This window comes from Oncorhynchus keta, chromosome 10, assembly GCF_023373465.1.
Source record: "Oncorhynchus keta strain PuntledgeMale-10-30-2019 chromosome 10, Oket_V2, whole genome shotgun sequence".
Classification (NCBI taxonomy): Eukaryota; Metazoa; Chordata; class Actinopteri; order Salmoniformes; family Salmonidae; genus Oncorhynchus; species Oncorhynchus keta.
In genome coordinates, this window is record NC_068430.1 from 12,014,598 (window position 1) to 12,032,838 (window position 18,241).

The window sequence follows — 18,241 nt, forward strand, 5'->3', positions numbered from 1 at the left end:
CTATATGGAGGCTATGAGGCCAGTGAGAAGAAGAGGTAAAGCCTCTTTCTATATGGAGGCTATGAGGCCAGTGAGAAGAAGAGGTAAAGCCTCTTTCTATATGGAGGCTATGATACCAGTGAGAAGAAGAGGTAAAGCCTCTTTCTATATGGAGGCTATGAGGCCAGTGAGAAGAAGAGGTAAAGCCTCTTTCTATATGGAGGCTATGAGGCCAGTGAGAAGAAGAGGTAAAGCCTCTTTCTATATGGAGGCTTTGATACCAGTGAGAAGAAGAGGTAAAGCCTCTTTCTATATGGAGGCTATGATGCCAGTGAGAAGAAGAGGTACAGCCTCTTTCTATATGGAGGCTATGAGGCCAGTGAGAAGAAGAGGTAAAGCCTCTTTCTATATGGAGGCTTTGATACCAGTGAGAAGAAGAGGTAAAGCCTCTTTCTATATGGAGGCTATGAGGCCAGTGAGAAGAAGAGGTACAGCCTCTTTCTATATGGAGGCTATGAGGCCAGTGAGAAGAAGAGGTACAGCCTCTTTCTATATGGAGGCTATGAGGCCAGTGAGAAGAAGAGGTAAAGCCTCTTTCTATATGGAGGCTATGAGGCCAGTGAGAAGAAGAGGTAAAGCCTCTTTCTATATGGAGGCTATGATACCAGTGAGAAGAAGAGGTAAAGCCTCTTTCTATATGGAGGCTATGAGGCCAGTGAGAAGAAGAGGTAAAGCCTCTTTCTATATGGAGGCTATGATACCAGTGAGAAGAAGAGGTAAAGCCTCTTTCTATATGGAGGCTATGAGGCCAGTGAGAAGAAGAGGTAAAGCCTCTTTCTATATGGAGGCTATGATACCAGTGAGAAGAAGAGGTAAAGCCTCTTTCTATATGGAGGCTATGAGGCCAGTGAGAAGAAGAGGTAAAGCCTCTTTCTATATGGAGGCTATGATACCAGTGAGAAGAAGAGGTAAAGCCTCTTTCTATATGGAGGCTATGATACCAGTGAGAAGAAGAGGTAAAGCCTCTTTCTATATGGAGGCTATGATACCAGTGAGAAGAAGAGGTAAAGCCTCTTTCTATATGGAGGCTATGAGGCCAGTGAGAAGAAGAGGTAAAGCCTCTTTCTATATGGAGGCTATGAGGCCAGTGAGAAGAAGAGGTAAAGCCTCTTTCTATATGGAGGCTATGATACCAGTGAGAAGAAGAGGTAAAGCCTCTTTCTATATGGAGGCTATGATACCAGTGAGAAGAAGAGGTAAAGCCTCTTTCTATATGGAGGCTATGAGGCCAGTGAGAAGAAGAGGTACAGCCTCTTTCTATATGGAGGCTATGATACCAGTGAGAAGAAGAGGTAAAGCCTCTTTCTATATGGAGGCTATGAGGCCAGTGAGAAGAAGAGGTAAAGCCTCTTTCTATATGGAGGCTATGATACCAGTGAGAAGAAGAGGTAAAGCCTCTTTCTATATGGAGGCTATGATACCAGTGAGAAGAAGAGGTAAAGCCTCTTTCTATATGGAGGCTATGAGGCCAGTGAGAAGAAGAGGTAAAGCCTCTTTCTATATGGAGGCTATGATACCAGTGAGAAGAAGAGGTAAAGCCTCTTTCTATATGGAGGCTATGATACCAGTGAGAAGAAGAGGTAAAGCCTCTTTCTATATGGAGGCTATGATACCAGTGAGAAGAAGAGGTAAAGCCTCTTTCTATATGGAGACTATGATACCAGTGAGAAGAAGAGGTAAAGCCTCTTTCTATATGGAGGCTATGAGGCCAGTGAGAAGAAGAGGTAAAGCCTCTTTCTATATGGAGGCTATGATACCAGTGAGAAGAAGAGGTAAAGCCTCTTTCTATATGGAGGCTATGATACCAGTGAGAAGAAGAGGTAAAGCCTCTTTCTATATGGAGGCTATGATACCAGTGAGAAGAAGAGGTAAAGCCTCTTTCTATATGGAGGCTATGAGGCCAGTGAGAAGAAGAGGTAAAGCCTCTTTCTATATGGAGGCTATGATACCAGTGAGAAGAAGAGGTAAAGCCTCTTTCTATATGGAGGCTATGAGGCCAGTGAGAAGAAGAGGTACAGCCTCTTTCTATATGGAGGCTATGATACCAGTGAGAAGAAGAGGTAAAGCCTCTTTCTATATGGAGGCTATGATACCAGTGAGAAGAAGAGGTAAAGCCTCTTTCTATATGGAGGCTATGAGGCCAGTGAGAAGAAGAGGTAAAGCCTCTTTCTATATGGAGGCTATGATACCAGTGAGAAGAAGAGGTAAAGCCTCTTTCTATATGGAGGCTATGATACCAGTGAGAAGAAGAGGTAAAGCCTCTTTCTATATGGAGGCTATGATACCAGTGAGAAGAAGAGGTAAAGCCTCTTTCTATATGGAGGCTATGATACCAGTGAGAAGAAGAGGTAAAGCCTCTTTCTATATGGAGGCTATGAGGCCAGTGAGAAGAAGAGGTAAAGCCTCTTTCTATATGGAGGCTATGATACCAGTGAGAAGAAGAGGTAAAGCCTCTTTCTATATGGAGGCTATGATACCAGTGAGAAGAAGAGGTAAAGCCTCTTTCTATATGGAGGCTATGAGGCCAGTGAGAAGAAGAGGTAAAGCCTCTTTCTATATGGAGGCTATGAGGCCAGTGAGAAGAAGAGGTAAAGCCTCTTTCTATATGGAGGCTATGAGGCCAGTGAGAAGAAGAGGTAAAGCCTCTTTCTATATGGAGGCTATGATACCAGTGAGAAGAAGAGGTAAAGCCTCTTTCTATATGGAGGCTATGAGGCCAGTGAGAAGAAGAGGTAAAGCCTCTTTCTATATGGAGGCTATGAGGCCAGTGAGAAGAAGAGGTAAAGCCTCTTTCTATATGGAGGCTATGATACCAGTGAGAAGAAGAGGTAAAGCCTCTTTCTATATGGAGGCTTTGATACCAGTGAGAAGAAGAGGTAAAGCCTCTTTCTATATGGAGGCTATGAGGCCAGTGAGAAGAAGAGGTAAAGCCTCTTTCTATATGGAGGCTATGATACCAGTGAGAAGAAGAGGTAAAGCCTCTTTCTATATGGAGGCTATGAGGCCAGTGAGAAGAAGAGGTAAAGCCTCTTTCTATATGGAGGCTATGAGGCCAGTGAGAAGAAGAGGTACAGCCTCTTTCTATATGGAGGCTATGATACCAGTGAGAAGAAGAGGTAAAGCCTCTTTCTATATGGAGGCTATGAGGCCAGTGAGAAGAAGAGGTAAAGCCTCTTTCTATATGGAGGCTATGATACCAGTGAGAAGAAGAGGTACAGCCTCTTTCTATATGGAGGCTATGAGGCCAGTGAGAAGAAGAGGTAAAGCCTCTTTCTATATGGAGGCTATGATACCAGTGAGAAGAAGAGGTAAAGCCTCTTTCTATATGGAGGCTTTGATACCAGTGAGAAGAAGAGGTAAAGCCTCTTTCTATATGGAGGCTATGATACCAGTGAGAAGAAGAGGTAAAGCCTCTTTCTATATGGAGGCTTTGATACCAGTGAGAAGAAGAGGTAAAGCCTCTTTCTATATGGAGGCTATGATGCCAGTGAGAAGAAGAGGTACAGCCTCTTTCTATATGGAGGCTATGAGGCCAGTGAGAAGAAGAGGTAAAGCCTCTTTCTATATGGAGGCTTTGATACCAGTGAGAAGAAGAGGTAAAGCCTCTTTCTATATGGAGGCTATGAGGCCAGTGAGAAGAAGAGGTACAGCCTCTTTCTATATGGAGGCTATGAGGCCAGTGAGAAGAAGAGGTAAAGCCTCTTTCTATATGGAGGCTATGATACCAGTGAGAAGAAGAGGTAAAGCCTCTTTCTATATGGAGGCTATGATACCAGTGAGAAGAAGAGGTAAAGCACCTTTCTATATGGAGGCTATAAGGCCAGTGAGTAGAAGAGGTACAGCCTCTTTCTATATGGAGGCTATGAGGCCAGTGAGAAGAAGAGGTAAAGCCTCTTTCTATATGGAGGCTATGATACCAGTGAGAAGAAGAGGTAAAGCCTCTTTCTATATGGAGGCTATGATACCAGTGAGAAGAAGAGGTAAAGCCTCTTTCTATATGGAGGCTATGATACCAGTGAGAAGAAGAGGTAAAGCCTCTTTCTATATGGAGGCTATGATACCAGTGAGAAGAAGAGTTACAGCCTCTTTCTATATGGAGGCTATGAGGCCAGTGAGAAGAAGAGGTAAAGCCTATTTCTATATGGAGGCTATGATACCAGTGAGAAGAAGAGGTAAAGCCTCTTTCTATATGGAGGCTATGATACCAGTGAGAAGAAGAGGTACAGCCTCTTTCTATATGGAGGCTATGAGGCCAGTGAGAAGAAGAGGTAAAGCCTCTTTCTATATGGAGGCTATGATACCAGTGAGAAGAAGAGGTAAAGCCTCTTTCTATATGGAGGCTATGATACCAGTGAGAAGAAGAGGTAAAGTCTCTTTCTATATGGAGGCTATGATACCAGTGAGAAGAAGAGGTAAAGCCTCTTTCTATATGGAGGCTATGATACCAGTGAGAAGAAGAGGTAAAGCCTCTTTCTATATGGAGGCTATGATACCAGTGAGAAGAAGAGGTAAAGCCTCTTTCTATATGGAGGCTATGATACCAGTGAGAAGAAGAGGTACAGCCTCTTTCTATATGGAGGCTATGATACCAGTGAGAAGAAGAGGTACAGCCTCTTTCTATATGGAGGCTATGAGGCCAGTGAGAAGAAGAGGTACAGCCTCTTTCTATATGGAGGCTATGAGGCCAGTGAGAAGAAGAGGTACAGCCTCTTTCTATATGGAGGCTATGATACCAGTGAGAAGAAGAGGTACAGCCTCTTTCTATATGGAGGCTATGAGGCCAGTGAGAAGAAGAGGTACAGCCTCTTTCTATATGGAGGCTATGAGGCCAGTGAGAAGAAGAGGTACAGCCTCTTTCTATATGGAGGCTATGATACCAGTGAGAAGAAGAGGTACAGCCTCTTTCTATATGGAGGCTATGAGGCCAGTGAGAAGAAGAGGTACAGCCTCTTTCTATATGGAGGCTATGAGGCCAGTGAGAAGAAGAGGTACAGCCTCTTTCTATATGGAGGCTATGATACCAGTGAGAAGAAGAGGTACAGCCTCTTTCTATATGGAGGCTATGATACCAGTGAGAAGAAGAGGTAAAGCCTCTTTCTATATGGAGGCTATGAGGCCAGTGAGAAGAAGAGGTAAAGCCTCTTTCTATATGGAGGCTATGAGGCCAGTGAGAAGAAGAGGTAAAGCCTCTTTCTATATGGAGGCTATGATACCAGTGAGAAGAAGAGGTAAAGCCTCTTTCTATATGGAGGCTATGATACCAGTGAGAAGAAGAGGTAAAGCCTCTTTCTATATGGAGGCTATGAGGCCAGTGAGAAGAAGAGGTAAAGCCTCTTTCTATATGGAGGCTATGATACCAGTGAGAAGAAGAGGTAAAGCCTCTTTCTATATGGAGGCTATGATACCAGTGAGAAGAAGAGGTAAAGCCTCTTTCTATATGGAGGCTATGATACCAGTGAGAAGAAGAGGTAAAGCCTCTTTCTATATGGAGGCTATGATACCAGTGAGAAGAAGAGGTAAAGCCTCTTTCTATATGGAGGCTATGATACCAGTGAGAAGAAGAGGTACAGCCTCTTTCTATATGGAGGCTATGATGCCAGTGAGAAGAAGAGGTACAGCCTCTTTCTATATGGAGGCTATGAGACCAGTGAGAAGAAGAGGTACAGCCTCTTTCTATATGGAGGCTATGATACCAGTGAGAAGAAGAGGTACAGCCTCTTTCTATATGGAGGCTATGAGGCCAGTGAGAAGAAGAGGTACAGCCTCTTTCTATATGGAGGCTATGAGGCCAGTGAGAAGAAGAGGTACAGCCTCTTTCTATATGGAGGCTATGATACCAGTGAGAAGAAGAGGTACAGCCTATTTCTATATGGAGGCTATGAGGCCAGTGAGAAGAAGAGGTACAGCCTCTTTCTATATGGAGGCTATGAGGCCAGTGAGAAGAAGAGGTACAGCCTCTTTCTATATGGAGGCTATGATACCAGTGAGAAGAAGAGGTACAGCCTCTTTCTATATGGAGGCTATGAGGCCAGTGAGAAGAAGAGGTACAGCCTCTTTCTATATGGAGGCTATGAGGCCAGTGAGAAGAAGAGGTACAGCCTCTTTCTATATGGAGGCTATGAGGCCAGTGAGAAGAAGAGGTACAGCCTCTTTCTATATGGAGGCTATGATACCAGTGAGAAGAAGAGGTAAAGCCTCTTTCTATATGGAGGCTATGAGGCCAGTGAGAAGAAGAGGTAAAGCCTCTTTCTATATGGAGGCTATGAGGCCAGTGAGAAGAAGAGGTAAAGCCTCTTTCTATATGGAGGCTATGATACCAGTGAGAAGAAGAGGTACAGCCTCTTTCTATATGGAGGCTATGATACCAGTGAGAAGAAGAGGTGAAGCCTCTTTCTATATGGAGGCTATGAGGCCAGTGAGAAGAAGAGGTAAAGCCTCTTTCTATATGGAGGCTATGATACCAGTGAGAAGAAGAGGTAAAGCCTCTTTCTATATGGAGGCTATGATACCAGTGAGAAGAAGAGGTAAAGCCTCTTTGTATATGGAGGCTATGATACCAGTGAGAAGAAGAGGTAAAGCCTCTTTCTATATGGAGGCTATGAGGCCAGTGAGAAGAAGAGGTAAAGCCTCTTTCTATATGGAGGCTATGATACCAGTGAGAAGAAGAGGTAAAGCCTCTTTCTATATGGAGGCTATGATACCAGTGAGAAGAAGAGGTAAAGCCTCTTTCTATATGGAGGCTATGAGGCCAGTGAGAAGAAGAGGTAAAGCCTCTTTCTATATGGAGGCTATGAGGCCAGTGAGAAGAAGAGGTAAAGCCTCTTTCTATATGGAGGCTATGATACCAGTGAGAAGAAGAGGTAAAGCCTCTTTCTATATGGAGGCTATGAGGCCAGTGAGAAGAAGAGGTAAAGCCTCTTTCTATATGGAGGCTATGAGGCCAGTGAGAAGAAGAGGTAAAGCCTCTTTCTATATGGAGGCTATGAGGCCAGTGAGAAGAAGAGGTAAAGCCTCTTTCTATATGGAGGCTATGATACCAGTGAGAAGAAGAGGTAAAGCCTCTTTCTATATGGAGGCTATGATACCAGTGAGAAGAAGAGGTAAAGCCTCTTTCTATATGGAGGCTATGAGGCCAGTGAGAAGAAGAGGTAAAGCCTCTTTCTATATGGAGGCTATGAGGCCAGTGAGAAGAAGAGGTAAAGCCTCTTTCTATATGGAGGCTATGAGGCCAGTGAGAAGAAGAGGTAAAGCCTCTTTCTATATGGAGGCTATGATACCAGTGAGAAGAAGAGGTAAAGCCTCTTTCTATATGGAGGCTATGATACCAGTGAGAAGAAGAGGTAAAGCCTCTTTCTATATGGAGGCTATGAGGCCAGTGAGAAGAAGAGGTACAGCCTCTTTCTATATGGAGGCTATGATACCAGTGAGAAGAAGAGGTACAGCCTCTTTCTATATGGAGGCTATGATACCAGTGAGAAGAAGAGGTACAGCCTCTTTCTATATGGAGGCTATGATACCAGTGAGAAGAAGAGGTAAAGCCTCTTTCTATATGGAGGCTATGAGGCCAGTGAGAAGAAGAGGTAAAGCCTCTTTCTATATGGAGGCTATGATACCAGTGAGAAGAAGAGGTAAAGCCTCTTTCTATATGGAGGCTATGATACCAGTGAGAAGAAGAGGTACAGCCTCTTTCTATATGGAGGCTATGATACCAGTGAGAAGAAGAGGTAAAGCCTCTTTCTATATGGAGGCTATGAGGCCAGTGAGAAGAAGAGGTAAAGCCTCTTTCTATATGGAGGCTATGATACCAGTGAGAAGAAGAGGTAAAGCCTCTTTCTATATGGAGGCTATGAGGCCAGTGAGAAGAAGAGGTAAAGCCTCTTTCTATATGGAGGCTATGAGGCCAGTGAGAAGAAGAGGTAAAGCCTCTTTCTATATGGAGGCTATGATACCAGTGAGAAGAAGAGGTACAGCCTCTTTCTATATGGAGGCTATGATACCAGTGAGAAGAAGAGGTAAAGCCTCTTTCTATATGGAGGCTATGAGGCCAGTGAGAAGAAGAGGTAAAGCCTCTTTCTATATGGAGGCTATGATACCAGTGAGAAGAAGAGGTAAAGCCTCTTTCTATATGGAGGCTATGATACCAGTGAGAAGAAGAGGTACAGCCTCTTTCTATATGGAGGCTATGATACCAGTGAGAAGAAGAGGTAAAGCCTCTTTCTATATGGAGGCTATGAGGCCAGTGAGAAGAAGAGGTAAAGCCTCTTTCTATATGGAGGCTATGATACCAGTGAGAAGAAGAGGTACAGCCTCTTTCTATATGGAGGCTATGATACCAGTGAGAAGAAGAGGTAAAGCCTCTTTCTATATGGAGGCTATGAGGCCAGTGAGAAGAAGAGGTACAGCCTCTTTCTATATGGAGGCTATGATACCAGTGAGAAGAAGAGGTAAAGCCTCTTTCTATATGGAGGCTATGAGGCCAGTGAGAAGAAGAGGTAAAGCCTCTTTCTATATGGAGGCTATGAGGCCAGTGAGAAGAAGAGGTACAGCCTCTTTCTATATGGAGGCTATGAGGCCAGTGAGAAGAAGAGGTACAGCCTCTTTCTATATGGAGGCTATGAGGCCAGTGAGAAGAAGAGGTACAGCCTCTTTCTATATGGAGGCTATGAGGCCAGTGAGAAGAAGAGGTAAAGCCTCTTTCTATATGGAGGCTATGATACCAGTGAGAAGAAGAGGTAAAGCCTCTTTCTATATGGAGGCTATGAGGCCAGTGAGAAGAAGAGGTAAAGCCTCTTTCTATATGGAGGCTATGAGGCCAGTGAGAAGAAGAGGTAAAGCCTCTTTCTATATGGAGGCTATGAGGCCAGTGAGAAGAAGAGGTAAAGCCTCTTTCTATATGGAGGCTATGAGGCCAGTGAGAAGAAGAGGTACAGCCTCTTTCTATATGGAGGCTATGAGGCCAGTGAGAAGAAGAGGTACAGCCTCTTTCTATATGGAGGCTATGAGGCCAGTGAGAAGAAGAGGTACAGCCTCTTTCTATATGGAGGCTATGAGGCCAGTGAGAAGAAGAGGTACAGCCTCTTTCTATATGGAGGCTATGAGGCCAGTGAGAAGAAGAGGTACAGCCTCTTTCTATATGGAGGCTATGAGGCCAGTGAGAAGAAGAGGTACAGCCTCTTTCTATATGGAGGCTATGAGGCCAGTGAGAAGAAGAGGTACAGCCTCTTTCTATATGGAGGCTATGAGGCCAGTGAGAAGAAGAGGTACAGCCTCTTTCTATATGGAGGCTATGAGGCCAGTGAGAAGAAGAGGTACAGCCTCTTTCTATATGGAGGCTATGAGGCCAGTGAGAAGAAGAGGTACAGCCTCTTTCTATATGGAGGCTATGAGGCCAGTGAGAAGAAGAGGTACAGCCTCTTTCTATATGGAGGCTATGAGGCCAGTGAGAAGAAGAGGTACAGCCTCTTTCTATATGGAGGCTATGAGGCCAGTGAGAAGAAGAGGTACAGCCTCTTTCTATATGGAGGCTATGAGGCCAGTGAGAAGAAGAGGTAAAGCCTCTTTCTATATGGAGGCTATGAGGCCAGTGAGAAGAAGAGGTACAGCCTCTTTCTATATGGAGGCTATGATACCAGTGAGAAGAAGAGGTAAAGCCTCTTTCTATATGGAGGCTATGAGGCCAGTGAGAAGAAGAGGTACAGCCTCTTTCTATATGGAGGCTATGATACCAGTGAGAAGAAGAGGTAAAGCCTCTTTCTATATGGAGGCTATGAGGCCAGTGAGAAGAAGAGGTAAAGCCTCTTTCTATATGGAGGCTATGAGGCCAGTGAGAAGAAGAGGTACAGCCTCTTTCTATATGGAGGCTATGATACCAGTGAGAAGAAGAGGTAAAGCCTCTGTCTATATGGAGGCTATGAGGCCAGTGAGAAGAAGAGGTAAAGCCTCTTTCTATATGGAGGCTATGATACCAGTGAGAAGAAGAGGTAAAGCCTCTTTCTATATGGAGGCTATGATACCAGTGAGAAGAAGAGGTAAAGCCTCTTTCTATATGGAGGCTATGATACCAGTGAGAAGAAGAGGTAAAGCCTCTTTCTATATGGAGGCTATGAGGCCAGTGAGAAGAAGAGGTAAAGCCTCTTTCTATATGGAGGCTATGAGGCCAGTGAGAAGAAGAGGTACAGCCTCTTTCTATATGGAGGCTATGATACCAGTGAGAAGAAGAGGTAAAGCCTCTTTCTATATGGAGGCTATGAGGCCAGTGAGAAGAAGAGGTAAAGCCTCTTTCTATATGGAGGCTATGATACCAGTGAGAAGAAGAGGTAAAGCCTCTTTCTATATGGAGGCTATGATACCAGTGAGAAGAAGAGGTAAAGCCTCTTTCTATATGGAGGCTATGATACCAGTGAGAAGAAGAGGTAAAGCCTCTTTCTATATGGAGGCTATGATACCAGTGAGAAGAAGAGGTAAAGCCTCTTTCTATATGGAGGCTATGATACCAGTGAGAAGAAGAGGTACAGCCTCTTTCTATATGGAGGCTATGATACCAGTGAGAAGAAGAGGTAAAGCCTCTTTCTATATGGAGGCTATGATACCAGTGAGAAGAAGAGGTAAAGCCTCTTTCTATATGGAGGCTATGAGGCCAGTGAGAAGAAGAGGTAAAGCCTCTTTCTATATGGAGGCTATGATACCAGTGAGAAGAAGAGGTAAAGCCTCTTTCTATATGGAGGCTATGATACCAGTGAGAAGAAGAGGTAAAGCCTCTTTCTATATGGAGGCTATGATACCAGTGAGAAGAAGAGGTAAAGCCTCTTTCTATATGGAGGCTATGATACCAGTGAGAAGAAGAGGTAAAGCCTCTTTCTATATGGAGGCTATGAGGCCAGTGAGAAGAAGAGGTAAAGCCTCTTTCTATATGGAGGCTATGAGGCCAGTGAGAAGAAGAGGTACAGCCTCTTTCTATATGGAGGCTATGATACCAGTGAGAAGAAGAGGTAAAGCCTCTTTCTATATGGAGGCTATGAGGCCAGTGAGAAGAAGAGGTAAAGCCTCTTTCTATATGGAGGCTATGATACCAGTGAGAAGAAGAGGTAAAGCCTCTTTCTATATGGAGGCTATGATACCAGTGAGAAGAAGAGGTAAAGCCTCTTTCTATATGGAGGCTATGATACCAGTGAGAAGAAGAGGTAAAGCCTCTTTCTATATGGAGGCTATGAGGCCAGTGAGAAGAAGAGGTACAGCCTCTTTCTATATGGAGGCTATGAGGCCAGTGAGAAGAAGAGGTACAGCCTCTTTCTATATGGAGGCTATGATACCAGTGAGAAGAAGAGGTAAAGCCTCTTTCTATATGGAGGCTATGAGGCCAGTGAGAAGAAGAGGTAAAGCCTCTTTCTATATGGAGGCTATGATACCAGTGAGAAGAAGAGGTAAAGCCTCTTTCTATATGGAGGCTATGATACCAGTGAGAAGAAGAGGTAAAGCCTCTTTCTATATGGAGGCTATGATACCAGTGAGAAGAAGAGGTAAAGCCTCTTTCTATATGGAGGCTATGATACCAGTGAGAAGAAGAGGTAAAGCCTCTTTCTATATGGAGGCTATGATACCAGTGAGAAGAAGAGGTACAGCCTCTTTCTATATGGAGGCTATGATACCAGTGAGAAGAAGAGGTAAAGCCTCTTTCTATATGGAGGCTATGATACCAGTGAGAAGAAGAGGTAAAGCCTCTTTCTATATGGAGGCTATGAGGCCAGTGAGAAGAAGAGGTAAAGCCTCTTTCTATATGGAGGCTATGATACCAGTGAGAAGAAGAGGTAAAGCCTCTTTCTATATGGAGGCTATGATACCAGTGAGAAGAAGAGGTAAAGCCTCTTTCTATATGGAGGCTATGATACCAGTGAGAAGAAGAGGTAAAGCCTCTTTCTATATGGAGGCTATGATACCAGTGAGAAGAAGAGGTAAAGCCTCTTTCTATATGGAGGCTATGATACCAGTGAGAAGAAGAGGTACAGCCTCTTTCTATATGGAGGCTATGATACCAGTGAGAAGAAGAGGTAAAGCCTCTTTCTATATGGAGGCTATGAGGCCAGTGAGAAGAAGAGGTAAAGCCTCTTTCTATATGGAGGCTATGAGGCCAGTGAGAAGAAGAGGTAAAGCCTCTTTCTATATGGAGGCTATGAGGCCAGTGAGAAGAAGAGGTACAGCCTCTTTCTATATGGAGGCTATGATACCAGTGAGAAGAAGAGGTACAGCCTCTTTCTATATGGAGGCTATGAGGCCAGTGAGAAGAAGAGGTAAAGCCTCTTTCTATATGGAGGCTATGAGGCCAGTGAGAAGAAGAGGTAAAGCCTCTTTCTATATGGAGGCTATGAGGCCAGTGAGAAGAAGAGGTAAAGCCTCTTTCTATATGGAGGCTATGAGGCCAGTGAGAAGAAGAGGTACAGCCTCTTTCTATATGGAGGCTATGATACCAGTGAGAAGAAGAGGTAAAGCCTCTTTCTATATGGAGGCTATGAGGCCAGTGAGAAGAAGAGGTAAAGCCTCTTTCTATATGGAGGCTATGAGGCCAGTGAGAAGAAGAGGTAAAGCCTCTTTCTATATGGAGGCTATGAGGCCAGTGAGAAGAAGAGGTACAGCCTCTTTCTATATGGAGGCTATGATACCAGTGAGAAGAAGAGGTACAGCCTCTTTCTATATGGAGGCTATGATACCAGTGAGAAGAAGAGGTAAAGCCTCTTTCTATATGGAGGCTATGATACCAGTGAGAAGAAGAGGTAAAGACTCTTTCTATATGGAGGCTATGATACCAGTGAGAAGAAGAGGTACAGCCTCTTTCTATATGGAGGCTATGAGGCCAGTGAGAAGTAGAGGTACAGCCTCTTTCTATATGGAGGCTATGAGGCCAGTGAGAAGAAGAGGTAAAGCCTCTTTCTATATGGAGGCTATGAGGCCAGTGAGAAGAAGAGGTACAGCCTCTTTCTATATGGAGGCTATGAGGCCAGTGAGAAGAAGAGGTAAAGCCTCTTTCTATATGGAGGCTATGATACCAGTGAGAAGAAGAGGTAAAGCCTCTTTCTATATGGAGGCTATGAGGCCAGTGAGAAGAAGAGGTAAAGCCTCTTTCTATATGGAGGCTATGATACCAGTGAGAAGAAGAGGTAAAGCCTCTTTCTATATGGAGGCTATGAGGCCAGTGAGAAGAAGAGGTACAGCCTATTCCTATATTTTTCATTCTCCGATTCAGAGTTTCGATAGGAATGAAACATCCATGTGCCTCAGGCTAACAGAAATCCAGCATACAGTAAGCCAATCACTGGTGCACTTAATAGTTGGCTCTTCCCCAACCATTTGAGTAGATAAACTAGGCTGCTATATTTACGGGCCGAGCAGCAGTTAGTCTAAATGGATTCCATCCGCTGTTTCCTTCTACTTGGCATTGTATTCTCCACAGGCTGTAGTGTGTTATTATTGTTGCCCTATAACAGTTTAATTTCCATGACAACAAGTGTTCTCCAGCTTGCCTACCAGGGCTTCTCTGAGGTCAGGGAGAGCAGTTGAACAATGTATGTAATGGAACACAGGAAGCACAGAGAGAAAGATGAATTATGTATGTGAACTCAGTGCAACACGGTACACACTCAGGTTGTACAACTGATGTATATTTGGCCTGAAACAACGGAGTTTGTCCTCACAAAAATCTCTCCGAAAAGCTTGTGTATTGTCTCCACAACGTCTCCACAGACGCACACACATTGTCTGGAGCTGAGCTGAACACAACAATGACACATCCTTCCTACTTTAAACAGAACATCACAACACACTCCAACGGATCTTCTCGAGCTGAACAATGGGGAACATGGAGCACAACGCAGACAGGTGTGTTGTTTGGAGCGTGTTACATACTGTATGGGAAGCCTTATGCAAATAGTCTTGGTAGCACAGACGTATCTAAACACTTACAGTGAGCTCCAAAAGTATTGGGCCCGGGATCATTTTGTTGTTTTGGCTCTGTACTCCAGCACTTTGGATTTGAAATAATATAATAATATATATGCCATTTAGCAGACGCTTTTATCCAAAGCGACTTACAGTCATGTGTGCATACATTCTATGTATGGGTGGTCCCGGGGAACGAACCCACTACCCTGGCGTTACAAGCGCCATGCTCTACCAACTGAGCTACAGAAGGACCACAATGATACAATGACTACGAGGGTAGTTCAGTAAAAAATGACAGCACTTTTTGTACATAGTCCCCCATTTTAGGGGACCAAAAGAATTGGGACAATTTCATGTGTATTAAAGTAGTCAAAATGTAGAATTTGGTCCCATGTTCCTAGTGCGCAATGATTACATTAAGCTTGTGATCACACAAACTTGTTGGATGCATTTGCTGTTTGTTTTGGTTGTGTTTCAGATTATTTTGTGCCCAATAGAAATGGATTTAATATTGGAGTCACTTTTATTGTAAATAAGAATAGAATTTGTTTCTAAACACTTCTACATTAATATGGACGCTACCATGGTTACAGATAGTCCTGAATGGATCGTGAATAATGATGAGTGAGAATGTATGTTACACATGATGAAAAAACGTTTCTTAACAGGATATGACTGGCGCCCTTTAGTTCTACCATAGTTTCTGGAGATAACGTTTTCCGGTAAACTGACTACTCTAAGTCATCGTTATTTGAAATCTTATTAAGCATTCAGAGAAACACAACTGGTTCGTCTGAAAGGAAACCAGTCATAGTTCACGGAACTGAAAGATTCACTTCCAATTGATAGTGAAACTTTACAGTGCTTTATCTTACAATGAACATTTCTTCATTAACATTAGAGTGACAGATCTATATTGAAGATATTGATATATATACAGTTAGTTTGCAGAGACATTCTGACATGGATAGTACGATGAAGCCTGGAGTCAACAACTCAGCAGCATCACCCCTTTTCATCATTTCCATCACCACCCCATTCTCCATCACCAACCCACTTCTCTTCTCCATCACCATCCCCCTTCACTTCTCTTCTCCATCACCATCCCCCTTCTCTTCTCCATCACCATCCCCCTGCCCTTCTCCATCACCAACCCCCTTCCCTTCCCTTCTCCATCACCAAACCCCTTCCTTTCTCCATCACCAACCCCTTCCCTACTCCATCACCAACCCCCTTCCTTTCTCCATTCACCAACCCCCTTCCCTTCTCCATCACCAACCCCCTTCCCTTCTCCGTCACCAACCCCCTTCTCTTCTCAATTACCAACCCCCTTCCCTTTCCTTCTCCATCACCAACCCCCTTCTCTTCTCCATCACCAACCCCCTTCTCTTCTCCATCACCATCCCCCTGCCCTTCTCCATCACCAACCCCCTACCCTTCTCCATCACCAACCCCCTTCCCTTCTCCATCACCAACCCCCTTCTCTTCTCCATTACCAACCCCTTCCCTTCTCCATCACCAACCCCTTCCCTTCCCCATCACCAACCCCATTCCCTTCTCCATCACCATCCCCCTGCCCTTCTCCACCACCAACCCCCTACCCTTCTCTATCACCAACCCCTTCCCTTCCCCATCACCAACCCCATTCCCTTCTTCATCACCATCCCCCTGCCCTTCTCCACCACCAACCCCCTACCCTTCTCTATCACCAACCCCCTTCCCTTCTCTATCACCAACCCCCTACCCTTCTCTATCACCAACCCCCTGCCCTTCTCCATCACCCCCTTCCCTTCCCTTCTCCATCACCAACCCCCTTCCCTTCTCCATCACCCCTTCCCTTCCCTTCTCCATCACCAACCCCCTGCCCTCCTCCATCACCAACCCCTTCCCTTCTCCATCACCCCTTCCCTTCTCCATCACCAACCCCCTTCCCTTCTCCATCACCCCTTCCCTTCTCCATCACCAACCCCCTGCCCTCCTCCATCACCAACCCCCTTCCCTTCTCCATCACCCCTTCCCTTCCCTTCTCCATCACCCCTTCCCTTCCCTTCTCCATCACCAACCCCTGCCCTCCTCCATCACCAACCCCTTCCCTTCTCCATCACCCCCTTCCCTTCTCCATCACCAACCCCTTCCCTTCTCCATCACCCCCTTCCATTCTCCATCACCAACCCCTGCCCTCCTCCATTACCAACCCCTTCCCTTCTCCATCACCCCTTCCCTTCTCCATCACCAACCCCCTTCCCTTCTCCATCACCTCCTTCCCTTCCCTTCTCCATCATCAACCCCCTGCCCTCCTCCATCACCAACCCCCTTCCCTTCTCCATCACCCCCTTCCCTTCCCTTCTCCATCACCAACTCCCTTCCCTTCTCCATCACCAACCCCCTGCCCTTTTCCATCACCAACCCCCTGCCCTTCTCCATCACCAACCCCCTGCCCTTTTCCATCACCAACCCCTGCCCTTTTCCATCACCAACCCCCTGCCCTTTTCCATCACCAACCCCCTTCCCTTCTCCATCACCCCCTTCCCTTCCCTTCTCCATCACCAACCCCCTGCCCTCCTCCATCACCAACCCCCTTCCCTTCTCCATCACCCCCTTCCCCCTTCCCTTCTCCATCACCAACTCCCTTCCCTTCTCCATCACCAACCCCCTGCCCTTTTCCATCACCAACCCCCTGCCCTTTTCCATCACCAACCCCTGCCCTTTTCCATCACCAACCCCCTGCCCTTTTCCATCACCAACCCCCTGCCCTTTTCCCTCACCAACCCACTTCCCATCACCAACCCCCTTCCCTTCTCCATCACCCCCTTCCCTTCCCTTCTCCATCACCAACCCCCTGCCCTCCTCCATCACCAACCCCTTCCCTTCTCCATCACCCCCTTCCCCATCACCAACTCCCTTCCCTTCTCCATCACCAACCCCCTTCCCTTTTCCATCACCAACCCCTGCCCTTTTCCATCACCAACCCCCTGCCCTTTTCCATCACCAACCCCCTGCCCTTTTCCATCACCAACCCCCTGCCCTTTTCCATCACCAACCCCCTGCCCTTTTCCATCACCAACCCCCTGCCCTTTTCCATCACCAACCCCCTGCCCTTTTCCAGTGCAACAAGCCCTACAACCCCCAGCCCCCATCTCGTAGACCAACACCAGGTATAAATAAACCATTTTCTTCCCCTGGAAAGAATCATACCTAAAGAACATGTTAACTCAGTGTCAAAACGTTTCACTAGTTTATATTCACTCAGCCTAGTTCACATTAAGGCTTCACTCAGCCTAGTTCACATTAAGGCTTCACTCAGCCTAGTTCACATTAAGGCTTCACTCAGCCTAGTTCACATTAAGGCTTCACTCAGCGTAGTTCACATTAAGGCTTCACTCAGCCTAGTTCACATTAAGGCTTCACTCAGCCTAGTTCACATTAAGGCTTCACTCAGCCTAGTTCACATTAAGGCTTCACTCAGCCTAGTTCACATTAAGGCTTCACTCAGCCTAGTTCACATTAAGGCTTCACTCAGCCTAGTTCACATTAAGGCTTCACTCAGCCTAGTTCACATTAAGGCTTCACTCAGCCTAGTTCACATTAAGGCTTCACTCAGCCTAGTTCACATTAAGGCAAGTCTTTGCTCTAGAGGCACAGCAGGTGCAGCCGATCCAGAGAACATGAAACACTTTGTGTAAAGAGTGACAGGTGACGAGTCCCCCCGCGCGCGCACGCACACACACACACACACACACACACACACACACACACACACACACACACACACACACACACACACACACACACACACACACACACACACACACACACACACACACACACACACACACAGATCATTGAGTGCATGGGGACACAACAGATGGTGACTAGCTCTCTGTTTGACTATACAGTGAAACTACCTCTGTTTCCTCCAGACCAGAGGATGTTGTGAAGACATGTTCATCTCACTAATATGTGACAGGTCTGTCCTAAAAGGTAGTAAGTAGTGTGTGATCGGACCATGTAAACATTTGTTTTGCATAACCTACTAATAGAACATTACAGATGATGTTCAAAATGTAATAAAGAATATTATACCTTGAGACAATAATTATTGTGGCAGTTTATGCATTCCCTTAGCTAAGCAGGATAAAGTACTACTAACATTGCCTGATTATTGGCTTCCAACAGGTTATGCAATTCAACTATCACTTAACTTGTAATGCAGGCTGAAACAGATAAATATAAAATACATGGTAATTTCAGGGCTGGTAGGATTCTCACTATA

The 18,241-nt window shown here is 45.3% G+C and overlaps 1 protein-coding gene across 2 annotated transcripts in view; it reads right to left on the reverse strand.

The window, feature by feature from the left end:
• The window catches only part of arhgef3 (Rho guanine nucleotide exchange factor (GEF) 3), a 166,109-nt gene that overhangs the window by 111,338 nt on the left and 36,530 nt on the right, over nucleotides 1-18,241 (reverse strand). The gene's annotated exons all lie outside the window — the stretch shown is intronic.